This window comes from Adiantum capillus-veneris, chromosome 11 (genome assembly GCF_014529385.1).
Source record: "Adiantum capillus-veneris isolate H3 chromosome 11, ASM1452938v2, whole genome shotgun sequence".
Classification (NCBI taxonomy): Eukaryota; Viridiplantae; Streptophyta; class Polypodiopsida; order Polypodiales; family Pteridaceae; genus Adiantum; species Adiantum capillus-veneris.
Window position 1 is genome coordinate 116,406,634 of NC_140941.1, and position 7,856 is coordinate 116,414,489.

Genomic DNA, 7,856 nt, shown 5'->3' on the forward strand with positions numbered 1-7,856 from the left:
GATAATCCTTGTTGTTTATATAAATCTAGTTGTCTTTTGAAATGTTATGTTCTTTTGTGTATAAGTATCGGTTTAAAATCAGCAACACACAAGGTTCTCCTAGCTTGCTGGGTAACCAGCACGCTGGCTTTAGAGATTTTTTACCTAAAGGCTTTGATTGACCCACTATCGTTAATTCCTTTTTAGGTTGACAGGTGTTAGGTGGTCTTTCCTTGCCTTTATATTGGATTCCTACTCACAACTACTATAGTCTTTGACTTTGCTGGTTTCATGTTGCACTATAGAGAGGCCTACCCCATGACGAGTGCCAACACAAGCTAGACATTGAAAACCACAGGTGAGGAGAGATCAACCTACATTCAATGAAATATTGCCGACATTGAAGATTTGGCTACCGATGAGTTGACCACCTATCACAAACAGGTTGACACGGGCCATAGATCTCTAGAGATTTCAATTGTCCATGTTGTTGACCTAGAGCTAGGCAAGAGGTAGCCATTGAGAGATCTTGAGCCACATAGTTCATTGACTACACAGTCACAGGCTGATGGAATCCCTAGACCCACTAGTTGTGCTATAGATTCTACCATCCATATGGAGCTAGGTGCTAGCCAACCAATGACCATTAGACAGAGAGCTAGGAGATTGCAGATTTTATTATTTGGAGAGAGTTCTCTTATCCCTCCTAGTTTCACTAGACCCTTGACTTGTGCAGGTTGACTATGGTGCACTAGACACAAGCACGTATACTAGAGGCACTTTTTTCCCATTGGGTTTTTTCCCTTTAGTCATCCAGTTATGAGACCTTAGTATATGATTTATTTTTATTTGCATTTAGGTAATGAAATTTTCATTTTTATGCTTTCTAGGTGGTAGTATTTGTTTATGATTTTGCAACATAGATGGACTTGAGCTTTCATGGAGCATGGATAGGGAACTTCTATCAGATCTACAAAACTACTAGGCTGCAAAGATGAATGAGAGGCAAAGAAAATTTGTTGGGCAATAGTAAGTGTTGGCATACTCAAATAAACAGGCTTTCCTAGGGTCTTCAAAAGAAGATTCTACAACAACTCCTCCTTTATCCAACATTCTCAGTGTTGCAAACCACATCAAAAACAGTCAAGAGAGCCATTTTCTCTAACAATGGTCATACATTATCTAAGTGAAGATACATCATTCAAATAACGAGCTGTTTTTGAAGCAGGCTACGGTCATGGCATGCCTCAATGGAGCAAGTGGGGGTAACAATCAAGTAAGTAGTAGAGATGTTGCCAAGGCTTTAGGACTTCACTGAAGAAATGTCATTGCTACCAATTTTTGGCCTCAACATGATGCGGAGGAGGGGGAACTTCCCTTAGACGCTTATCACCATCAACTGCATAGAAAAAGCATCTTAACAACCAAAATTAAAGAAATTTTGTTTCAATTTATGTCGGTGGAAACCTCCATACAATTTGCTTCTGGCCATGGGAAGGGTGAATATGATGGGGTTGGTACACTGCTCAAAAGAGCTCTCACACATGAGCGGTTGAAATCTGATGGATGGGTGCTTTCTAATGCTTCAAGTGTTGTTTCATTCCTCAATGCACCCTCAAAAAAGAATGTCCACAGACAAGCAAGAAAGTCGATCATTTATTTTGGGAGGTCAAGCTTGGTGATGTTGACAGAGACACGGTGTGAGATTGCATGCACATCAAAGGGTATTGATCCGTTTACTGTGTTAATGGCTACAGTCAAATAGATATACACATGCTACGACACAAACTATTATCTTGATTTTCCCATGCATGCATCAAGGGTCAATGGAGGAGATGTAAGAACATAGAGCACATGGAGGGTGGGAGTACTTGCAAATACAACCAGCAGTTAGGGACGAAAGGGATGGACAAGCGTCAAGCGAGGATGAGGATGGATATTCCCTCATATACACTGGCCACCACCCTGATTGATGCCTTGGTGGTTGGCCAAAACTTTGCAGTGACTGCTGAGGAGCCAGGCGCAGACTTCTACATCCTCAAATGCACTAAGACAAAGTGCTTGACCATAATCTCTAGAAGGGATGAATGGAACAACCATATTAAGAAAAATTCATTTGTCGTTGAGGGACTATTCTACGACAAGGTAAATGGGTGAGATGATACCTATGTCCTTTTGGATATCAAGCCCACTTCTCTTATCTACTCCCACTTGGTGTGATGCATCAGGTTCCAATGTGTCCGAGGGAAGGTGAGCCTAATGTATATGATATGTCAAATGATGTATTTGAACAAATCTATAATAGCATGCTGCCAGGGGAAAACCTGTAAGTTCTATCTATGTGATCATTCAAAGTTTGCCCATAGTTTGTACTCAATCAATAGGAGTAATTTAACCAAGTGACAACATTTTTCCAAGACTTCACCACACAAAATCACCACTTGACATCACTTTACAGGACCTCACCACCACTGAGCACTACTTTTCCAGCACTCCACCAAAACACAACACTCCTTGATAGCACTTTCGAGCACTTCACCACCAATAAGCACTACTTGAAATCATATTTCTAGCACTTTACCACCACAAAAGCACCACTTGACAATACTTTACAGGATCTCACCACCATTGAGCACTACTTTTTCTTCACTTCACCAAAACACAACACTCCTAGACAACATTTTCTAGCACTTCCCGACCAATAAGAACTACTTGACAGCACACTTCCAACACTTTACCACCACTTAAAAGAACATTTCCAGCAATTTATCACCAATTAACCCCACTTGACAACACTTTACAAGACCTCACCACCATTGAGCACTACTTTTTTCCCACTCTACCAAACCACAACACTCCTTGATAGCACTTTCCAGCACTTCACCACCATTAAGCTTTACTTGATAACAAATTTTTAGCACTTTACCACCACTTAGCACCACTTGACATCAATTATCAGCACTAATAACAGACACACTCTGGCACTTATCAACACGTTCTATTTGATAACCGCTTGAAAGCATTAACCATGCACTTTGTACTACTTGAAAGTATGTTCACACTACTTGACTAGCACTTTATAGCACACTCAAGATAATAATAAAAAGGACATCAACCCAAAATCATTCATGTGTAAGTCTTGATTCTTTATATTTGGTATGAACCAATGTTAACATATAAAGACTATGGAAATTTTCCAATCTTTGGACGCTTGTATGGGGATTTTGGAGTATGGTCGGGGGGACTTTTGGGATGGACGGAGAGGTAATTTTATGTTGGGACTGTACCTTATAATGCACAATATCCCAATTCCATTGTGCAAGAGCCTCCTTCCTAGCATCAAATGGACACTCACTAATGGTTTTTGCTATGTCAACACTCTCGGCCCATTGTAACCCAAATTCGACTACATCCTATCTCAGGAAATGTTCCCACTACCTCTCATTTTGTTGCTCCAACCCAGGAAGAATCACATAGCAAGAAGGATCATTGAAGTACATCTTATACAAAGAGTCACCTAGCACTAATGTGATTGACTTATTGGACTTAGGGAAATGATATCAAAAAGTTTCTAGCTTTTTTGGCAGAGCCAGCCGCTCAAGCAACACTTGGGCTGAGTCAGGAGTCAGGCGCTTGTTAATAGCATGTTCCAACTTGTGTTGAGTGCAAGAGGTCCATAGAAACACCTCTACTACCTGACTCGATGCAAGTAAGAAAATCTCTACGTCCTACCGTAAGTACTAGGTAATGTTCTCATCCCTTGGTATTTTGGTAAATTATAGCATTGATACATCTGGGGGCACTGTTGATGTGCGCTTATCGCGCACGTATGTAAGTACATTGTTGAAGTCAATAATGACTACCAAATCCTATGGACATTGAAGTGATTGATGATGCAAGGAGGAGCTTTGCGATCGATTTGTTGTACCTCATCAGTGGGTGGTGGGCATTTTGAGCCAACAACATGAATTTTAACTACAAAACACATGAATAAAATTTGAGAGAAAAAAAACTGTTGTATTATAATGTCACGAGACAATATGATAGCATGAAAAAAAAATACAAAGCTGCAAGAAGCTTTACTCTGGTTTTGGGGAGAAGTATGGTAATACTTTTTTTGGGGCCGAGGGCCAGCCCATCTTCCACCTGCTTTTTTCTTTTCTTTCGCAGCTCCCCTACAACAAGTTGCAGGGTTGCATCCATTTCTGGATCCAACAACTCAGCATCTTGGTCGTCCTTACCAATATCAGTACCTAGGTTTGCAATAGTAAGGCAAGTTAGGAGGATAGGAGGTAAGGTAATGTAAGTTTGCAATACTAAGGTAATGAACACTCTGACCATGAACCAGAGGTAGGAGGATAACAAGTAGACAAAACCAACATTACCTTCATCGCTTGCAGAACAAGGTATCTCCTTGAGCATCTCTCAGCTACAATTTTCACCATGGAATTTAAGTCTAGAGCTCATCCATATCGTTCCGTGAACATGTGGAAGAGCTTGGGTCACATCCCTTGTCAGCCACTGGCTCACCTAAAACATAGCACACATTTAATATACATAACAAAGTAGCATGCTTCCTGTTCTATGAAATAGCCAGCTTACCTACAAGCTCCTCATAGACATTCCCAAGGGCCCAACATCTTGCTATAACATGTATCTCCCATTGACAGTCTGGTACAACGCACTTGGGCTCAGTCGCACAAACAATAGAAGAGCAAAAGGGATGGTATTTGTGGACACATGGCAGATAAAAACCCCTGGTTGCATGTTTGCCCGACAGCACTTGTCCACAAACAACACAATTTCCACCAATTATAATAGTTTCAACACTTGAGGTAGACTTGGAAGGTGAAGTATGCACTAGAAGGGCCCCGCCCTCTCTCTTTAGGAATTTGCAGGTTCCTTCATGAAGGAGGCCTGCCTTCTAACCTCACATAGCATCCTCTCCATATCCTGAACTATTGTCTATACAAAATGAAAAACAAAAGAAAACAAAAAATTGCACAACCAACCATGAAACTTGAAGGTTTATCATGCATTATCACTTTCAAGCACTATCCAAAGCACTTGGAAGAACACTGAAGCAATTTCAACAACTTTCAAGCACTTCAGAGTGTTTTGAAGTGCTAGAAAATGCTTTCCAATACTTCGAAGTGGTTTCAAGTGCTTGAAGAAGCTTTGAAGATGAAGTGTTTTTAAGTAATCTTAAGCACTTGGAAGCATTTTGAAGCACTTTAAAGTACCCGTAGCACTTCAAAGTGGTGTAGAGAGCCTGTAAATGCCCATAAGGTGAAGTAGTAGCAAGAAATCTGAAGCACTTGGAAACACTCTCAAGTACTTTGAAGCACATTGTAATACTTTACAACACTTTAATGTTATGAAGCACTCCAAGTACTTTGAGGCACTTTGAAACACTCTGGAGCACTTTTAAGCACTACCAAGTACTTACAAGCATTTTTAAGCACTTTTAAGAGGTATAAAGTGTTTCGAAATTTTATAAGTGTTATCACTTCTCATGCACTTGGTAGTGGTCCTAGCACTTTAAAGTACTCTAATCACATTCAAGCGCTCTGATCCCTCAAGTGATGTCCAGGCACTTTGAAGTGGTCTAAGCACCTAAAAGTTCTCAAAACTTAGAATTGTAAAAGTTTAGTACCTGCATTACAGACACCTCCTCCTTCATTTTTGCAACATTGGTCAAGCCACCACCAATTGATCCAATTCATCTGAAATTTGATCCACCCACTCTGCGTACAAGGGTTGGTTTGCAGTCTCAGTTTGTTTTGAAAGGAGATTGGACACAGTAGGACCGTAGGAGTCCACAACAAATTCCTTATGTCCTCGTAAAATGCGCACACCATAATCCGTCATGAACTTCATCACTATCGTATTCAAACCCCCCTTTTATGACTTGACCCTCTCCAAGACCATGCCACCGACCACTACCCATGCAATCCTATGGCTTTCAGGTTTTGCTTTGGCTGCTCCATAATTTTCATAGGCAAAGGCCCTTGAAAACTTGGTCGTGAGTTCACCGTTGAAGGGCAGCTTGGCATACCTTCTGATAAAGGAGGTGACAAGCGTCATAGAGGTGGTCGTGCACCATGTGGAGGAAGACCTTGGTCTTGTTCTTCTCAGGCACCTTTAAGACAGTGATCCACTGATCAGGTGGCAAGTCCTCGTCGGTGAGCTCCTTGGGCAACTTGCCCTCCATGCTCAACCCATACTCTTGATGCAACTCCAATGCTAAGTAGAAAAATCGAGATAGTTTTGGATACTCTAATGATGTTGCCAATAAGATCATCATAAAAAGTTAGGTTTGCTGCCAATAGTGAGATACATGCAATGATCAGACAAGAAAAGACTACAAATAGCACCTTTTCGAGCAGACTTTGGTGTTGGGGGGCCGCATTTAGACCGAGAAGCTTCTATATGCTTTGGTTATGGCACATATGATGGGGTCAACTGAACATATTCTGAATCTTGAAATGGGTCCTTGCACTTTCTGCGGGGGGGGGGGGGGGGGGAGGGGTGTGGTCATCTTGGGGGTGGGAGTGCTCATCTCTGTATTGAGCGATGGAAAAACAGGGTAGCTTATGTGAGAAGGGTGGAGAAGAGAGAGCAAGGAAGCTTCTATGAGAAGGGTGGAGAAGAGGAGAGTAGGGTAGTTTTAGTGAGAAGGATGGAGAAGAAGAAAGAGCTTCGCGCGTAGGCACGAGGCGCGGCCACATCAGCCACATTAGTTCTTAATGAGGTTTTTAAAAAACGAGGACCCCACACCATGCCATAATAACCTGCATGCAGATACACCTAGATTTTGCATGCTTTTCAAAAAATATCTTTGCATGTAACATGACAGTTCCCTCTATCTCCCTTTCCCACATTTGAAAAACAATAAACCTCCCTCCTTCTTGGGGCTATTGGTGGTACCACCAAAAGGTGAAAAAGTGCTACCACCTATACATGCTTCAACCCCTACGCTTGCACCTTGAAGGTGTGTGGCCTTATGCAAGCCATTTCCATGGGTGGTTGTTGGTTAGGAGCATTTGGAGGAAGATGTTGTGCTTGGTGGTGCTTTGGTTGATATGTATACCAAACTGGGGTCCCTTGCAGTGTTCAGCATGGACACTTTTCAGCACCAAGAGCAGGCAAGGCTCAAGTACGATACCCCAGCGCCTGAACAAACCAAAGGTCTCGCTCGTGGCCTATTGGCTACTGTGAAGGCTTTGGCCAGCAAATCCAAGAGGCAAGAGTGCATAGGAAGAGTTTCCACAATCTTTCACATCGGAAACTGGGGTCCCTTGCAGTGTTCAGCATGATGAGTCTTTGTGGGAGAGGCAACGCATAGCCACACGACCGATGGAAAAGAGAGGCAGACACCCCTTCCAAGCACTGGCGTTGCTGGTGCCTCCATTCATGATGGCATAGTTGCAAGAGTCTTGCTATCTCACAAGGTTAGCACAAAGAAGCAGAAATTCCAACATAATTATCCACAAAAGGTACATTATTAGAGAGAAAGATTGGTTCAAATGCATGGATGAAGGCCACCTCTTCCATCCTTGCTTGAGTAATGTTTGGCAAACGGAGGTGCATTGAACTCACATGTGCACAATTTGGAGCCATGACTCCCAATATACGACAAGATTGATCTACAAGAGAATAGCCTTCAAAGACTTGTAGACCTCATAAACATGGGACAATTAGCGAGGGCTCATCCGTAGGGGATAGGTGGCAAACAAGGACGTGACATTTTGCTTTTCTTCTCCTCCGAAGAAAATGGCATGAGGAGAGGGCTCTCTTCTTGAATCCTCAAAATAAACAGCAGGCTGTCTTCTTGAATGCTTGCAGATAAGCAAAGACAGAATTCACGCATGAAA